Here is a 14,650-nt window from a genome sequence, read left to right on the forward strand (position 1 = left end):
CTGACATCCTGTCCCTACATGCCTGTTGTAATATGATTCTTTAAGTGGGCTCTCTCATGGAAAGCCTTCAGATAAATTGGATGTAATTCCAATATGATCCACTTACACGGAAATCTTTAGTAAAAGGCGAAAGATTTATTCGTGCTGTAGGTAGATCCTGGACATGCTCAAACAACACAAATAGCTCCATATCCTTGGCAGCTGTTAGGCTTGTTCCATTGACCAATCTAATGTAGTTGTCAGCAAAGACATGTAGAGATTGTGTCAAAGTTCAGCTTATTCACCAAAAAAAACACAAGCCCCTAGAATAACTTGAGGCGGAAAATTATCCATTAAATGACATTCAACTTTAGGGGTTTGCACCACCTAGCATTAAAACATTGAACTACATGAAGGAAGTGGAGCCATTGTGCTTTTGGCAGCATGCTTTTTGACTTGTGCAAACTTGATACAGGTTGTACACAATGTATTGAGTGGTCCAGTTTAGAAGTGGGGACAAGTGGGCCGATCCTGGTGGTACTGCAATACCAGGCCAACCCGTGATAAGGCTGGAGCAAGCTCCAAGTCCTCATCCCCTAACAAAAATGAGTTTAATATCGAAGGGGACACATGGTCCCCGTATCAGATATTAAGCTGATAAGAACAGATACTACACTTTGATCTTAGCCAAAAGGCCGAGAAGCGATGCCGAAGAATAGTTCCAGTATGCTACCTTAGAGTCATAACCTGACTATTGTACTGTCTGGCAAAAGATTAGCATGCAGGCTGCCTAATCATTGTTAGAGAGAGTATAGTCAATCTGCCTAGTTCAAAGCAAAGACTTTACTTTAAATTGGGCTTCGATAGAAGCCTTTTTCTGGCCAACTACACAAACTTTAGCAACTCCTAATGAGTGAAATTTGAACTAGATGGTTAAGTTACACATTCTAATTCTGTTGTCTGTTCTGTATTTATTAGGGGATGCGCGAACGCAGTCCCCAACTTCCAAAAATTGTGCGTTCGAGTTACCCACATTAGGGGTAATCGTAGGGTCAGCCATGCCCGAGTGCAATGGCACAGCCTCACCCTAGAGGAACCACCTTAGTGATCATGGTTAACCTCCACGCCAGGTAAGTATGAGAGAAAGAGTCGATTTCAGTGTATGGGTGACAAAGACTATAGATATTTTGCTGACCAGCTCCACGACTTCACACAAAACATGATTCAGTTGAAGTGTCCCCTCAGAAATGCTATATTTATACTTTTTCAAATAGTTGGTGACATACTTTGTTGATGAAACCTTCGGTAGGAGGTCTTCCATTGAAACAAATGCGACACCTAGAGGCCAAATTATTGGCTACATAATATACATGATTGCTACTTTACAGGTTACTAGTGGCTTTAGGGGGGGGATTTTTTTGTTTTTGGGAGGGTTGGGGGTGTCCCACCCCCCAAGAAAATAGCTTAAAACCACCGCAGGACCAATAGGTATATACCCTGAAGAGTAGAATCCAATCAGTTCAGTGGTTACCGAGATCTTAAAGGACAGACAGACATCGTTCTGCTTTGTATTACAGATGCATCCTTATTGCCAATAGTGAGCTATCATCAGCTCTGACAGAAATAGCATTACAGTTCACACTGCAACCACTGGATCTATACACACCTCTTAGTGAAGTGAATCAAGCAAATTTAGCTTGGTCAGTTTAGACAAATGCAAGATGCAAACTGTCACTTGTTATAACAAGATTACCAAGAGTTAGCACTGGTTGCAACGCAACAAACCAAACAGAAGGATGGTATGGTAATATCCACATTACAATGTGAAAATGCTTTATCAAATGTCTACGGCCATACCATGTTGAAAGCACCAGTTCTCGTCCGATCACTGAAGTTAAGCAACATTGGGCCAAGTTAGTACTTGGATGGGTGACCGCCTGGGAATACTTGGTGTCGTAGACTTAACATTTTTGGAATTTTGACCCAAACAATCCTAGCCCAAACCTAACTAAACCCCACACAATTAATGTCTACGGCCATACCATGTTGAAAGCACCAGTTCTCGTCCGATCACTGAAGTTAATCAACATTGGGCAAACAAAATTTAGCATTTATGCTAAATTTTGTTTGCTTAAATAACATTCTATTGCAACAAAAAGGTGATGTTAGCAAATAATTTCTTGAATAAAATCATAAAACGTTATTTCATTTAATTTTCATTTTTTCACTGTTGTGTTTTTATTTGACATTAAAAATAAAAATCATAAAAAATCTTCCAAATCAAAGAGAAAAAATCTTTGAATTATTGGTCAATTTAAGTTCAAAGATTTTTTTATTGTAAAAAGTTAATTTTTTAAAAATATTTTAGAAAAAAATCTTCTAACAAAAAAAAATTATCATAATCCAAGATGGCGTCAATACATGTAAAATAATATTTTTAAAACAAAAAATTAAAACTTGAATATCTTTTTTCACAGATTGAATTTCAAAAATCGGTCTGACAGTTTTTCCAAAGTCAGTATGATCTATTGAATGAAAAAGGTTTGAAACTGATAGAACATTTCTTTATACTAAAATATATTTTTTCTCCTGTTTTTTCCCACACTTCCAAAAAATGAAATTCAATAAAAAATTAAATTGTTCTCACGTTAAAAAAATTTTCTCACGGGTCCAAAAAATGAATTTTAATGAAAATCATATGTACCATTTAAATCAAAATAAATGGTTCCCACATTCTAAAAATTTTCCCACGCTTGACATTCTTGAAAAATGCTAAATAAATGGACATTTAAACAAACCAAAGATCGCGTTTTTTGCAATGGAATGTGTTTTGTAAAAATCTTTGAAACTTTGGATTTATACACCACGGAAACTTGTTACATAGAGTAAACAGCTTTATTGCCCTCTGCTTTTCTTTAAGTGTGCTAGTTACTAGGCAAATATGTATTTGTGGTTTTCACTTTGGCGTACATAATAATATTGTAATAAAAGCGTCAGTGGTATAGTGGTGAGCATAGCTGCCTTCCAAGCAGTTGACCCGGGTTCGATTCCCGGCTGACGCATTTTCATCTCATTTCATTTTGTACATTCAAAAAGAGTAGTAATCCTGTACTGCCAACAAGCCTCCGTAGCGCAGTAGGCAGCGCGTCAGTCTCATAATCTGAAGGCCGTGAGTTCGAGCCTCACCGGGGGCAGGCAAACACTTTTTCATCTCCTGGTTGTGTTTTGAAAAAATAGTTTTGTCAGAAGTGGGATTCAAACCCACGCCCTCATCGAGGACCAGAATTCTCACAACCACTCTCTATCAGAGAGCAAGGAAGATGTCCTTGAGTCTGGCGCCTTAGACCACTCGGCCATCCTGACTGCTAATATAGTGTTCACGGATTAAGAAATTCCATGTTTTAATAACCCAAAAAGGTTAGCCAAAATGCAATGTTAGCATCCCATCTGGGGATCGAACCCAGGACCTTTGGATTAGAAGTCCAACGCGCTATCCTCTGCGCTAATGGGACTTGGTAAGAGAAAAGAAAATAGTAGCATTTGTTGACATAAAACATTATGGAAGGCAAGAAAAAGAAAATCAAGTAGAGAAGAAAAAAAGCATGTAGTTTTTGCATTGTGCTAATACTTATACATATCATCTCAATCAGGCCCGTTAGCTCAGTTGGTTAGAGCGTCGTGCTAATAACGCGAAGGTCACGGGTTCGATCCCCCTACGGGCCAGCTAATACTTTTACCAAATTGAACAGTTTGCAGTGGCGGAAATATTTAACGGAAAAAAAAAGAAATTTCACAAGGTTGAAAAATTATCTCTCCCCGAGCGGGAATCGAACCCGGGCCTTCCACGTGACAGGCGGAGATCCTCACCACTAGACTATCGAGGAATTCTTATTGACCAGCTATTTTCTAGTCTCTACGTACGTATCACACTGATTGGGGCTCGAACCCTGGACCGTTAGGTTAAAAGCCTAACGCTCTACCGACTGAGCTACCCGGGCATCATGCTTATTTAAAATTACAGTAACAAAATTGTCTCACCAGATGGCAGCAGCATTTTAGTTCATGGTAGGCTTGGTTTTCTCTCTGTTTATTTTTGGTTAAGTGCAACCTGAGTTGTATAGAATAAATCATCCCTCCATAATTTTCCTGTATTGTAGCATTTTGCATTTAGCATATGTCACATTTTCCAAAGTTAAATGTCTACGGCCATACCATGTTGAAAGCACCAGCTCTCGTCCGATCACTGAAGTTAAGCAACATTGGGCCAAGTTAGTACTTGGATGGGTGACCGCCTGGGAATACTTGGTGTCGTAGGCAAATCTTTTCATCCTTTTTTATAAGTTGAGAAAAAAAATACCAAAGTGTGAAAAATGTAAACCAGCACAGCAAGAGACAACTGCTTATGTTTATTTTTTACACTTAAAGCCCTTATACAATGCAACCACTATGATATAATATGTAGTTACTGTTTTTGTCACCAGATGGCAGCTCTATTTAGTTCCCAGTTAGGCTTAGTTTTCTCCGTGTTGAGGCATGAGTTTTGGGTTGACAACTATTATTGTTCGATAAAATGAAAACTTTCAGTACTACACATACCTATTTGGATTAATATTTTAGTTACCTTGTGCTTGTATTTTATGAAAATTAACTTTTCTGGTCGGACCTTCAACAAATATCAAAATAATATGGTTGTCCAAGTAACTGTACATCATTGTCTAAAACGACCAAGCTAATATTGCTTGATTCACTTCTACAAGAGGTGTGTATCACCTTGAGTCCGCTCAGGTTGGGTGTCTGTCTTAGTCAGTCACAAACATCTTTATTCAGGGTTAAAGAGAACTCACTAATCACTGGAAACCAATCTAGAACTTAGAATCATTTACCGTAGATACCTGTACGTATTTTCTCTTGGTAATGCATTTTCCATTTAGTTTATGCCACACTTTCCTTTGATAAATGTCTACGGCCATACCATGTTGAAAGCACCAGTTCTTGACCGATCACTGAAGTTAAGCAACATTGGGCCAAGCTAGTACTTGGATGGGTGACCGCCTGGGAATACTTGGTGTCGTAGGCTTTAACATTTTATCCATATTTCAAAATTTGTCTCTTTTTCTTCCTTGTCCGTAGATTCCTGTACTGTTGAGCGTTTTGCATTCATTTCACGCCACATTTTCTCTTCGTAATGCATTTTGCATTTAATTTACGCCACATTTTCCATTGATATATGTCTACGGCCATACCATGTTGAAAGCACCAGTTCTCGTCCGATCACTGTAGTTAAGCAACATTGGGCCAAGTTAGTACTTGGATGGGTGACCGCCTGGGAATACTTGGTGTCGTAGGCTCTAACATTTTATCCATATTTCAAATTTGTCTCTTTTTCTTTCTTGTTCTAATCACTGAGAACATAAGGTAAAACCCAAGGGGATGTAGCTCAGATGGTAGAGCGCTCGCTTAGCATGCGAGAGGTACGGGGATCGATACCCCGCATCTCCAAGTATCATTTTTCCCCCTACTACACAAGCACCAAACAAAAAAATAAACACACAAAGAAAAACAAAAGTCTGAAAATTTAAACCAGTAAAACTTTAAACCTTTTTGTTGCATTAGAATGTTATTTAATAAACCAGAAGTTAGTAGAGCATTTCCTCAGAGTAAATGTCTACGGCCATACCATGTTGAAAGCACCAGTTCTCGTCTGATCACTGAAGTTAAGCAACATTGGGCCAAGTTAGTACTTGGATGGGTGACCGCCTGGGAATACTTGGTGTCGTAGGTTCAATATTTTTGGAATTTTGACCCAACCAATCCTAGCCCAAACCTAACTAAACCTCACACAAGTTTGAAAATCATGTTGTCACTTTATGTCTACGGCCATACCATGTTGAAAGCACCAGTTCTCGTCCGATCACTGAAGTTAAGCAACATTGGGCCAAGTTAGTACTTGGATGGGTGACCGCCTGGGAATACTTGGTGTCGTAAACTCTACATCTTTCTTTCTTATCTTGTCACTGAAAACAGAAAAGTTGTGTTAACGTAGGAAATAATTGCTGCAACGTCCGGGAATCGAACCCGGGCCGCTCGCGTGGCAGGCGAGCATTCTACCACTGAACCAACGTTGCTGGTATGCTCTTTGGCTATTCGTATAACCCAACCCCTTGCTGAAAATCATTATTCAGAAATCTGTCAATTTATAACCCAAATACAGATTGATATAGCTTTACACCTGGATATGACTTGCTGTAAGTAGACTTTGGCAGTAGGTAAGGACTTTCTTCAGCCCGGCAAGACAATATCTGAGTGATCCTTGTTTCACTTGTACACACCTTTTAGTGAAGTGAATCAAGCAAGTATAGCTTGGTCAGTTTAGACAAATGGTAACTTCAATTTTAGCCATTCCTACCGTAGGCTATTTGTCAGCATGGTTGGCCAGTTTTATTTTTACAAATTTGAAGTGGTTGGTTGGAGATGAATGGTTTTGTGGTTAACACATCCTGACATCCTGTCCCTACATGCCTGTTGTAATATGATTCTTTAAGTGGGCTCTCTCATGGAAAGCCTTCAGATAAATTGGATGTAATTCCAATATGATCCACTTACACGGAAATCTTTAGTAAAAGGCGAAAGATTTATTCGTGCTGTAGGTAGATCCTGGACATGCTCAAACAACACAAATAGCTCCATATCCTTGGCAGCTGTTAGGCTTGTTCCATTGACCAATCTAATGTAGTTGTCAGCAAAGACATGTAGAGATTGTGTCAAAGTTCAGCTTATTCACCAAAAAAAACACAAGCCCCTAGAATAACTTGAGGCGGAAAATTATCCATTAAATGACATTCAACTTTAGGGGTTTGCACCACCTAGCATTAAAACATTGAACTACATGAAGGAAGTGGAGCCATTGTGCTTTTGGCAGCATGCTTTTTGACTTGTGCAAACTTGATACAGGTTGTACACAATGTATTGAGTGGTCCAGTTTAGAAGTGGGGACAAGTGGGCCGATCCTGGTGGTACTGCAATACCAGGCCAACCCGTGATAAGGCTGGAGCAAGCTCCAAGTCCTCATCCCCTAACAAAAATGAGTTTAATATCGAAGGGGACACATGGTCCCCGTATCAGATATTAAGCTGATAAGAACAGATACTACACTTTGATCTTAGCCAAAAGGCCGAGAAGCGATGCCGAAGAATAGTTCCAGTATGCTACCTTAGAGTCATAACCTGACTATTGTACTGTCTGGCAAAAGATTAGCATGCAGGCTGCCTAATCATTGTTAGAGAGAGTATAGTCAATCTGCCTAGTTCAAAGCAAAGACTTTACTTTAAATTGGGCTTCGATAGAAGCCTTTTTCTGGCCAACTACACAAACTTTAGCAACTCCTAATGAGTGAAATTTGAACTAGATGGTTAAGTTACACATTCTAATTCTGTTGTCTGTTCTGTATTTATTAGGGGATGCGCGAACGCAGTCCCCAACTTCCAAAAATTGTGCGTTCGAGTTACCCACATTAGGGGTAATCGTAGGGGTCAGCCATGCCCGAGTGCAATGGCACAGCCTCACCCTAGAGGAACCACCTTAGTGATCATGGTTAACCTCCACGCCAGGTAAGTATGAGAGAAAGAGTCGATTTCAGTGTATGGGTGACAAAGACTATAGATATTTTGCTGACCAGCTCCACGACTTCACACAAAACATGATTCAGTTGAAGTGTCCCCTCAGAAATGCTATATTTATACTTTTTCAAATAGTTGGTGACATACTTTGTTGATGAAACCTTCGGTAGGAGGTCTTCCATTGAAACAAATGCGACACCTAGAGGCCAAATTATTGGCTACATAATATACATGATTGCTACTTTACAGGTTACTAGTGGCTTTAGGGGGGGGATTTTTTTGTTTTTGGGAGGGTTGGGGGTGTCCCACCCCCCAAGAAAATAGCTTAAAACCACCGCAGGACCAATAGGTATATACCCTGAAGAGTAGAATCCAATCAGTTCAGTGGTTACCGAGATCTTAAAGGACAGACAGACATCGTTCTGCTTTGTATTACAGATGCATCCTTATTGCCAATAGTGAGCTATCATCAGCTCTGACAGAAATAGCATTACAGTTCACACTGCAACCACTGGATCTATACACACCTCTTAGTGAAGTGAATCAAGCAAATTTAGCTTGGTCAGTTTAGACAAATGCAAGATGCAAACTGTCACTTGTTATAACAAGATTACCAAGAGTTAGCACTGGTTGCAACGCAACAAACCAAACAGAAGGATGGTATGGTAATATCCACATTACAATGTGAAAATGCTTTATCAAATGTCTACGGCCATACCATGTTGAAAGCACCAGTTCTCGTCCGATCACTGAAGTTAAGCAACATTGGGCCAAGTTAGTACTTGGATGGGTGACCGCCTGGGAATACTTGGTGTCGTAGACTTAACATTTTTGGAATTTTGACCCAAACAATCCTAGCCCAAACCTAACTAAACCCCACACAATTAATGTCTACGGCCATACCATGTTGAAAGCACCAGTTCTCGTCCGATCACTGAAGTTAATCAACATTGGGCAAACAAAATTTAGCATTTATGCTAAATTTTGTTTGCTTAAATAACATTCTATTGCAACAAAAAGGTGATGTTAGCAAATAATTTCTTGAATAAAATCATAAAACGTTATTTCATTTAATTTTCATTTTTTCACTGTTGTGTTTTTATTTGACATTAAAAATAAAAATCATAAAAAATCTTCCAAATCAAAGAGAAAAAATCTTTGAATTATTGGTCAATTTAAGTTCAAAGATTTTTTTATTGTAAAAAGTTAATTTTTTAAAAATATTTTAGAAAAAAATCTTCTAACAAAAAAAAATTATCATAATCCAAGATGGCGTCAATACATGTAAAATAATATTTTTAAAACAAAAAATTAAAACTTGAATATCTTTTTTCACAGATTGAATTTCAAAAATCGGTCTGACAGTTTTTCCAAAGTCAGTATGATCTATTGAATGAAAAAGGTTTGAAACTGATAGAACATTTCTTTATACTAAAATATATTTTTTCTCCTGTTTTTTCCCACACTTCCAAAAAATGAAATTCAATAAAAAATTAAATTGTTCTCACGTTAAAAAAATTTTCTCACGGGTCCAAAAAATGAATTTTAATGAAAATCATATGTACCATTTAAATCAAAATAAATGGTTCCCACATTCTAAAAATTTTCCCACGCTTGACATTCTTGAAAAATGCTAAATAAATGGACATTTAAACAAACCAAAGATCGCGTTTTTTGCAATGGAATGTGTTTTGTAAAAATCTTTGAAACTTTGGATTTATACACCACGGAAACTTGTTACATAGAGTAAACAGCTTTATTGCCCTCTGCTTTTCTTTAAGTGTGCTAGTTACTAGGCAAATATGTATTTGTGGTTTTCACTTTGGCGTACATAATAATATTGTAATAAAAGCGTCAGTGGTATAGTGGTGAGCATAGCTGCCTTCCAAGCAGTTGACCCGGGTTCGATTCCCGGCTGACGCATTTTCATCTCATTTCATTTTGTACATTCAAAAAGAGTAGTAATCCTGTACTGCCAACAAGCCTCCGTAGCGCAGTAGGCAGCGCGTCAGTCTCATAATCTGAAGGCCGTGAGTTCGAGCCTCACCGGGGGCAGGCAAACACTTTTTCATCTCCTGGTTGTGTTTTGAAAAAATAGTTTTGTCAGAAGTGGGATTCAAACCCACGCCCTCATCGAGGACCAGAATTCTCACAACCACTCTCTATCAGAGAGCAAGGAAGATGTCCTTGAGTCTGGCGCCTTAGACCACTCGGCCATCCTGACTGCTAATATAGTGTTCACGGATTAAGAAATTCCATGTTTTAATAACCCAAAAAGGTTAGCCAAAATGCAATGTTAGCATCCCATCTGGGGATCGAACCCAGGACCTTTGGATTAGAAGTCCAACGCGCTATCCTCTGCGCTAATGGGACTTGGTAAGAGAAAAGAAAATAGTAGCATTTGTTGACATAAAACATTATGGAAGGCAAGAAAAAGAAAATCAAGTAGAGAAGAAAAAAAGCATGTAGTTTTTGCATTGTGCTAATACTTATACATATCATCTCAATCAGGCCCGTTAGCTCAGTTGGTTAGAGCGTCGTGCTAATAACGCGAAGGTCACGGGTTCGATCCCCCTACGGGCCAGCTAATACTTTTACCAAATTGAACAGTTTGCAGTGGCGGAAATATTTAACGGAAAAAAAAAGAAATTTCACAAGGTTGAAAAATTATCTCTCCCCGAGCGGGAATCGAACCCGGGCCTTCCACGTGACAGGCGGAGATCCTCACCACTAGACTATCGAGGAATTCTTATTGACCAGCTATTTTCTAGTCTCTACGTACGTATCACACTGATTGGGGCTCGAACCCTGGACCGTTAGGTTAAAAGCCTAACGCTCTACCGACTGAGCTACCCGGGCATCATGCTTATTTAAAATTACAGTAACAAAATTGTCTCACCAGATGGCAGCAGCATTTTAGTTCATGGTAGGCTTGGTTTTCTCTCTGTTTATTTTTGGTTAAGTGCAACCTGAGTTGTATAGAATAAATCATCCCTCCATAATTTTCCTGTATTGTAGCATTTTGCATTTAGCATATGTCACATTTTCCAAAGTTAAATGTCTACGGCCATACCATGTTGAAAGCACCAGCTCTCGTCCGATCACTGAAGTTAAGCAACATTGGGCCAAGTTAGTACTTGGATGGGTGACCGCCTGGGAATACTTGGTGTCGTAGGCAAATCTTTTCATCCTTTTTTATAAGTTGAGAAAAAAAATACCAAAGTGTGAAAAATGTAAACCAGCACAGCAAGAGACAACTGCTTATGTTTATTTTTTACACTTAAAGCCCTTATACAATGCAACCACTATGATATAATATGTAGTTACTGTTTTTGTCACCAGATGGCAGCTCTATTTAGTTCCCAGTTAGGCTTAGTTTTCTCCGTGTTGAGGCATGAGTTTTGGGTTGACAACTATTATTGTTCGATAAAATGAAAACTTTCAGTACTACACATACCTATTTGGATTAATATTTTAGTTACCTTGTGCTTGTATTTTATGAAAATTAACTTTTCTGGTCGGACCTTCAACAAATATCAAAATAATATGGTTGTCCAAGTAACTGTACATCATTGTCTAAAACGACCAAGCTAATATTGCTTGATTCACTTCTACAAGAGGTGTGTATCACCTTGAGTCCGCTCAGGTTGGGTGTCTGTCTTAGTCAGTCACAAACATCTTTATTCAGGGTTAAAGAGAACTCACTAATCACTGGAAACCAATCTAGAACTTAGAATCATTTACCGTAGATACCTGTACGTATTTTCTCTTGGTAATGCATTTTCCATTTAGTTTATGCCACACTTTCCTTTGATAAATGTCTACGGCCATACCATGTTGAAAGCACCAGTTCTTGACCGATCACTGAAGTTAAGCAACATTGGGCCAAGCTAGTACTTGGATGGGTGACCGCCTGGGAATACTTGGTGTCGTAGGCTTTAACATTTTATCCATATTTCAAAATTTGTCTCTTTTTCTTCCTTGTCCGTAGATTCCTGTACTGTTGAGCGTTTTGCATTCATTTCACGCCACATTTTCTCTTCGTAATGCATTTTGCATTTAATTTACGCCACATTTTCCATTGATATATGTCTACGGCCATACCATGTTGAAAGCACCAGTTCTCGTCCGATCACTGTAGTTAAGCAACATTGGGCCAAGTTAGTACTTGGATGGGTGACCGCCTGGGAATACTTGGTGTCGTAGGCTCTAACATTTTATCCATATTTCAAATTTGTCTCTTTTTCTTTCTTGTTCTAATCACTGAGAACATAAGGTAAAACCCAAGGGGATGTAGCTCAGATGGTAGAGCGCTCGCTTAGCATGCGAGAGGTACGGGGATCGATACCCCGCATCTCCAAGTATCATTTTTCCCCCTACTACACAAGCACCAAACAAAAAAATAAACACACAAAGAAAAACAAAAGTCTGAAAATTTAAACCAGTAAAACTTTAAACCTTTTTGTTGCATTAGAATGTTATTTAATAAACCAGAAGTTAGTAGAGCATTTCCTCAGAGTAAATGTCTACGGCCATACCATGTTGAAAGCACCAGTTCTCGTCTGATCACTGAAGTTAAGCAACATTGGGCCAAGTTAGTACTTGGATGGGTGACCGCCTGGGAATACTTGGTGTCGTAGGTTCAATATTTTTGGAATTTTGACCCAACCAATCCTAGCCCAAACCTAACTAAACCTCACACAAGTTTGAAAATCATGTTGTCACTTTATGTCTACGGCCATACCATGTTGAAAGCACCAGTTCTCGTCCGATCACTGAAGTTAAGCAACATTGGGCCAAGTTAGTACTTGGATGGGTGACCGCCTGGGAATACTTGGTGTCGTAAACTCTACATCTTTCTTTCTTATCTTGTCACTGAAAACAGAAAAGTTGTGTTAACGTAGGAAATAATTGCTGCAACGTCCGGGAATCGAACCCGGGCCGCTCGCGTGGCAGGCGAGCATTCTACCACTGAACCAACGTTGCTGGTATGCTCTTTGGCTATTCGTATAACCCAACCCCTTGCTGAAAATCATTATTCAGAAATCTGTCAATTTATAACCCAAATACAGATTGATATAGCTTTACACCTGGATATGACTTGCTGTAAGTAGACTTTGGCAGTAGGTAAGGACTTTCTTCAGCCCGGCAAGACAATATCTGAGTGATCCTTGTTTCACTTGTACACACCTTTTAGTGAAGTGAATCAAGCAAGTATAGCTTGGTCAGTTTAGACAAATGGTAACTTCAATTTTAGCCATTCCTACCGTAGGCTATTTGTCAGCATGGTTGGCCAGTTTTATTTTTACAAATTTGAAGTGGTTGGTTGGAGATGAATGGTTTTGTGGTTAACACATCCTGACATCCTGTCCCTACATGCCTGTTGTAATATGATTCTTTAAGTGGGCTCTCTCATGGAAAGCCTTCAGATAAATTGGATGTAATTCCAATATGATCCACTTACACGGAAATCTTTAGTAAAAGGCGAAAGATTTATTCGTGCTGTAGGTAGATCCTGGACATGCTCAAACAACACAAATAGCTCCATATCCTTGGCAGCTGTTAGGCTTGTTCCATTGACCAATCTAATGTAGTTGTCAGCAAAGACATGTAGAGATTGTGTCAAAGTTCAGCTTATTCACCAAAAAAAACACAAGCCCCTAGAATAACTTGAGGCGGAAAATTATCCATTAAATGACATTCAACTTTAGGGGTTTGCACCACCTAGCATTAAAACATTGAACTACATGAAGGAAGTGGAGCCATTGTGCTTTTGGCAGCATGCTTTTTGACTTGTGCAAACTTGATACAGGTTGTACACAATGTATTGAGTGGTCCAGTTTAGAAGTGGGGACAAGTGGGCCGATCCTGGTGGTACTGCAATACCAGGCCAACCCGTGATAAGGCTGGAGCAAGCTCCAAGTCCTCATCCCCTAACAAAAATGAGTTTAATATCGAAGGGGACACATGGTCCCCGTATCAGATATTAAGCTGATAAGAACAGATACTACACTTTGATCTTAGCCAAAAGGCCGAGAAGCGATGCCGAAGAATAGTTCCAGTATGCTACCTTAGAGTCATAACCTGACTATTGTACTGTCTGGCAAAAGATTAGCATGCAGGCTGCCTAATCATTGTTAGAGAGAGTATAGTCAATCTGCCTAGTTCAAAGCAAAGACTTTACTTTAAATTGGGCTTCGATAGAAGCCTTTTTCTGGCCAACTACACAAACTTTAGCAACTCCTAATGAGTGAAATTTGAACTAGATGGTTAAGTTACATGGTAGTGCGTTTTGCTCTATCTGTGAGATATTATGAATGAGATAATGTTAAGATTTTATATTTTGATGAGAAAAATTTACGTTCACAGTCCCTTTAAATTAGAATACAAAACAATAAAATATTAGTTAAAATTAAGCCAAATTAAAACGACGCCCATTTAAAATCAGTCTAATACAGTTAACTCTTATTGACAAAAGCCGCCACTACTGTAGCTTCACTCACATTACAGTACAAAAATTCAACGCTAGGTACCGCTATAACTAACCAAAACAAAACTCAAACTTAACATCAAACACACAATAATACCCTACAACATCATAAAATCAACACAACAAATCACAAACAAAACAATTACAATATACTTACAACACTGAATAATTAACAACACACATACAAACAGCACGAAGACACAACTAATTCTACTACAAAAACTAAAAATCACCTAAATATATATAAGTACATCTAATGCACATGGACTGCACAAAAGAGAAATCCATTAGACCATGTTGCTTGGTAATTAGACTAATCCTATCCTTGTCTTTAAAAAACTTTATTTAGAGGGTAATAACCTTTCTCGTATTCATTCGAATCCGGTGGATAGGAACCGGTTCTCATCCATACGAAAAAAATATGTCGAGCAGCGTATCATATCCAGCTTTCTACGAATATAAAAATGTACAATCATAAGATTAAAACAAGTTTTTTTAGCCCGTGCCTTCGGCACCTTGGGGCTACAAAACTGGTTTTAATCTTATAATTGTACATTCTATATCC

At 38.7% G+C, this 14,650-nt stretch overlaps 1 protein-coding gene, 1 long non-coding RNA gene and 32 other non-coding genes across 38 annotated transcripts in view; 21 read left to right on the forward strand and 13 right to left on the reverse strand.

The window, feature by feature from the left end:
• Window positions 1-1,697, reverse strand: part of LOC145307206 (uncharacterized) — a 251,072-nt gene extending 249,375 nt beyond the window's left edge. The window contains exon 1 of the long non-coding RNA XR_013875346.1: window positions 1,646-1,697. This is a non-coding gene — a long non-coding RNA (uncharacterized LOC145307206). The remainder of the gene's footprint in view (window positions 1-1,645) is intronic.
• Window positions 47-164, reverse strand: LOC145308081 (U5 spliceosomal RNA). Its single transcript, XR_013875913.1, has one exon. It is a non-coding gene; the product is annotated as a U5 spliceosomal RNA (small nuclear RNA).
• On the reverse strand, window positions 495-686 carry LOC145308020 (U2 spliceosomal RNA). Its single transcript, XR_013875855.1, has one exon. It is a non-coding gene; the product is annotated as a U2 spliceosomal RNA (small nuclear RNA).
• On the reverse strand, window positions 954-1,117 carry LOC145307962 (U1 spliceosomal RNA). Its single transcript, XR_013875804.1, has one exon. It is a non-coding gene; the product is annotated as a U1 spliceosomal RNA (small nuclear RNA).
• A 125-nt stretch (window positions 1,698-1,822) lies between the features above and the next one.
• Window positions 1,823-1,941, forward strand: LOC145308590 (5S ribosomal RNA). Its single transcript, XR_013876413.1, has one exon. It is a non-coding gene; the product is annotated as a 5S ribosomal RNA (ribosomal RNA).
• A 1,028-nt stretch (window positions 1,942-2,969) lies between these two features.
• On the forward strand, window positions 2,970-3,041 carry TRNAG-UCC (transfer RNA glycine (anticodon UCC)). The gene has a single exon. It is a non-coding gene; the product is annotated as a tRNA-Gly (tRNA).
• A 59-nt stretch (window positions 3,042-3,100) lies between these two features.
• TRNAM-CAU (transfer RNA methionine (anticodon CAU)) lies at window positions 3,101-3,173 on the forward strand. The gene has a single exon. It is a non-coding gene; the product is annotated as a tRNA-Met (tRNA).
• A 245-nt stretch (window positions 3,174-3,418) lies between these two features.
• Window positions 3,419-3,491, reverse strand: TRNAR-UCU (transfer RNA arginine (anticodon UCU)). Its single transcript has one exon. It is a non-coding gene; the product is annotated as a tRNA-Arg (tRNA).
• A 137-nt stretch (window positions 3,492-3,628) lies between these two features.
• TRNAI-AAU (transfer RNA isoleucine (anticodon AAU)) lies at window positions 3,629-3,702 on the forward strand. The gene has a single exon. It is a non-coding gene; the product is annotated as a tRNA-Ile (tRNA).
• A 475-nt stretch (window positions 3,703-4,177) lies between these two features.
• LOC145307718 (5S ribosomal RNA) lies at window positions 4,178-4,296 on the forward strand. Its single transcript, XR_013875588.1, has one exon. It is a non-coding gene; the product is annotated as a 5S ribosomal RNA (ribosomal RNA).
• A 641-nt stretch (window positions 4,297-4,937) lies between these two features.
• On the forward strand, window positions 4,938-5,056 carry LOC145307790 (5S ribosomal RNA). The gene has a single exon (XR_013875659.1). It is a non-coding gene; the product is annotated as a 5S ribosomal RNA (ribosomal RNA).
• Window positions 5,057-5,208: 152 nt separating this feature from the next.
• Window positions 5,209-5,327, forward strand: LOC145308456 (5S ribosomal RNA). Its single transcript, XR_013876287.1, has one exon. It is a non-coding gene; the product is annotated as a 5S ribosomal RNA (ribosomal RNA).
• Window positions 5,328-5,405: 78 nt separating this feature from the next.
• On the forward strand, window positions 5,406-5,478 carry TRNAA-AGC (transfer RNA alanine (anticodon AGC)). Its single transcript has one exon. It is a non-coding gene; the product is annotated as a tRNA-Ala (tRNA).
• A 164-nt stretch (window positions 5,479-5,642) lies between these two features.
• LOC145308582 (5S ribosomal RNA) lies at window positions 5,643-5,761 on the forward strand. Its single transcript, XR_013876405.1, has one exon. It is a non-coding gene; the product is annotated as a 5S ribosomal RNA (ribosomal RNA).
• An 87-nt stretch (window positions 5,762-5,848) lies between these two features.
• Window positions 5,849-5,967, forward strand: LOC145308531 (5S ribosomal RNA). The gene has a single exon (XR_013876357.1). It is a non-coding gene; the product is annotated as a 5S ribosomal RNA (ribosomal RNA).
• A 66-nt stretch (window positions 5,968-6,033) lies between these two features.
• On the reverse strand, window positions 6,034-6,104 carry TRNAG-GCC (transfer RNA glycine (anticodon GCC)). The gene has a single exon. It is a non-coding gene; the product is annotated as a tRNA-Gly (tRNA).
• Window positions 6,105-6,522: 418 nt separating this feature from the next.
• Window positions 6,523-6,640, reverse strand: LOC145308083 (U5 spliceosomal RNA). Its single transcript, XR_013875914.1, has one exon. It is a non-coding gene; the product is annotated as a U5 spliceosomal RNA (small nuclear RNA).
• Window positions 6,641-6,970: 330 nt separating this feature from the next.
• LOC145308021 (U2 spliceosomal RNA) lies at window positions 6,971-7,162 on the reverse strand. Its single transcript, XR_013875856.1, has one exon. It is a non-coding gene; the product is annotated as a U2 spliceosomal RNA (small nuclear RNA).
• A 267-nt stretch (window positions 7,163-7,429) lies between these two features.
• LOC145307956 (U1 spliceosomal RNA) lies at window positions 7,430-7,594 on the reverse strand. Its single transcript, XR_013875798.1, has one exon. It is a non-coding gene; the product is annotated as a U1 spliceosomal RNA (small nuclear RNA).
• Window positions 7,595-8,299: 705 nt separating this feature from the next.
• On the forward strand, window positions 8,300-8,418 carry LOC145308602 (5S ribosomal RNA). The gene has a single exon (XR_013876424.1). It is a non-coding gene; the product is annotated as a 5S ribosomal RNA (ribosomal RNA).
• A 1,028-nt stretch (window positions 8,419-9,446) lies between these two features.
• On the forward strand, window positions 9,447-9,518 carry TRNAG-UCC (transfer RNA glycine (anticodon UCC)). Its single transcript has one exon. It is a non-coding gene; the product is annotated as a tRNA-Gly (tRNA).
• Window positions 9,519-9,577: 59 nt separating this feature from the next.
• On the forward strand, window positions 9,578-9,650 carry TRNAM-CAU (transfer RNA methionine (anticodon CAU)). Its single transcript has one exon. It is a non-coding gene; the product is annotated as a tRNA-Met (tRNA).
• A 245-nt stretch (window positions 9,651-9,895) lies between these two features.
• TRNAR-UCU (transfer RNA arginine (anticodon UCU)) lies at window positions 9,896-9,968 on the reverse strand. Its single transcript has one exon. It is a non-coding gene; the product is annotated as a tRNA-Arg (tRNA).
• Window positions 9,969-10,105: 137 nt separating this feature from the next.
• On the forward strand, window positions 10,106-10,179 carry TRNAI-AAU (transfer RNA isoleucine (anticodon AAU)). Its single transcript has one exon. It is a non-coding gene; the product is annotated as a tRNA-Ile (tRNA).
• Window positions 10,180-10,654: 475 nt separating this feature from the next.
• Window positions 10,655-10,773, forward strand: LOC145307719 (5S ribosomal RNA). The gene has a single exon (XR_013875589.1). It is a non-coding gene; the product is annotated as a 5S ribosomal RNA (ribosomal RNA).
• Window positions 10,774-11,180: 407 nt separating this feature from the next.
• LOC145307199 (uncharacterized) overlaps window positions 11,181-14,650 on the forward strand; it is a 184,246-nt gene continuing 180,776 nt past the window's right edge. For all 5 annotated transcript variants that reach the window (XM_080149571.1, XM_080149572.1, XM_080149576.1 and 2 more), the window contains exon 1: window positions 11,181-11,215. The gene's annotated coding sequence lies outside the window, so the exon portion shown is untranslated. The remainder of the gene's footprint in view (window positions 11,216-14,650) is intronic.
• LOC145307791 (5S ribosomal RNA) lies at window positions 11,415-11,533 on the forward strand. Its single transcript, XR_013875660.1, has one exon. It is a non-coding gene; the product is annotated as a 5S ribosomal RNA (ribosomal RNA).
• On the forward strand, window positions 11,686-11,804 carry LOC145308457 (5S ribosomal RNA). Its single transcript, XR_013876288.1, has one exon. It is a non-coding gene; the product is annotated as a 5S ribosomal RNA (ribosomal RNA).
• TRNAA-AGC (transfer RNA alanine (anticodon AGC)) lies at window positions 11,883-11,955 on the forward strand. Its single transcript has one exon. It is a non-coding gene; the product is annotated as a tRNA-Ala (tRNA).
• LOC145308583 (5S ribosomal RNA) lies at window positions 12,120-12,238 on the forward strand. The gene has a single exon (XR_013876406.1). It is a non-coding gene; the product is annotated as a 5S ribosomal RNA (ribosomal RNA).
• On the forward strand, window positions 12,326-12,444 carry LOC145308533 (5S ribosomal RNA). The gene has a single exon (XR_013876359.1). It is a non-coding gene; the product is annotated as a 5S ribosomal RNA (ribosomal RNA).
• On the reverse strand, window positions 12,511-12,581 carry TRNAG-GCC (transfer RNA glycine (anticodon GCC)). Its single transcript has one exon. It is a non-coding gene; the product is annotated as a tRNA-Gly (tRNA).
• On the reverse strand, window positions 13,000-13,117 carry LOC145308084 (U5 spliceosomal RNA). Its single transcript, XR_013875915.1, has one exon. It is a non-coding gene; the product is annotated as a U5 spliceosomal RNA (small nuclear RNA).
• On the reverse strand, window positions 13,448-13,639 carry LOC145308022 (U2 spliceosomal RNA). The gene has a single exon (XR_013875857.1). It is a non-coding gene; the product is annotated as a U2 spliceosomal RNA (small nuclear RNA).

The sequence above is a fragment of the Acartia tonsa genome, chromosome 15 (assembly GCF_053477335.1).
Source record: "Acartia tonsa isolate MP-2025a chromosome 15, ASM5347733v1, whole genome shotgun sequence".
Classification (NCBI taxonomy): Eukaryota; Metazoa; Arthropoda; class Copepoda; order Calanoida; family Acartiidae; genus Acartia; species Acartia tonsa.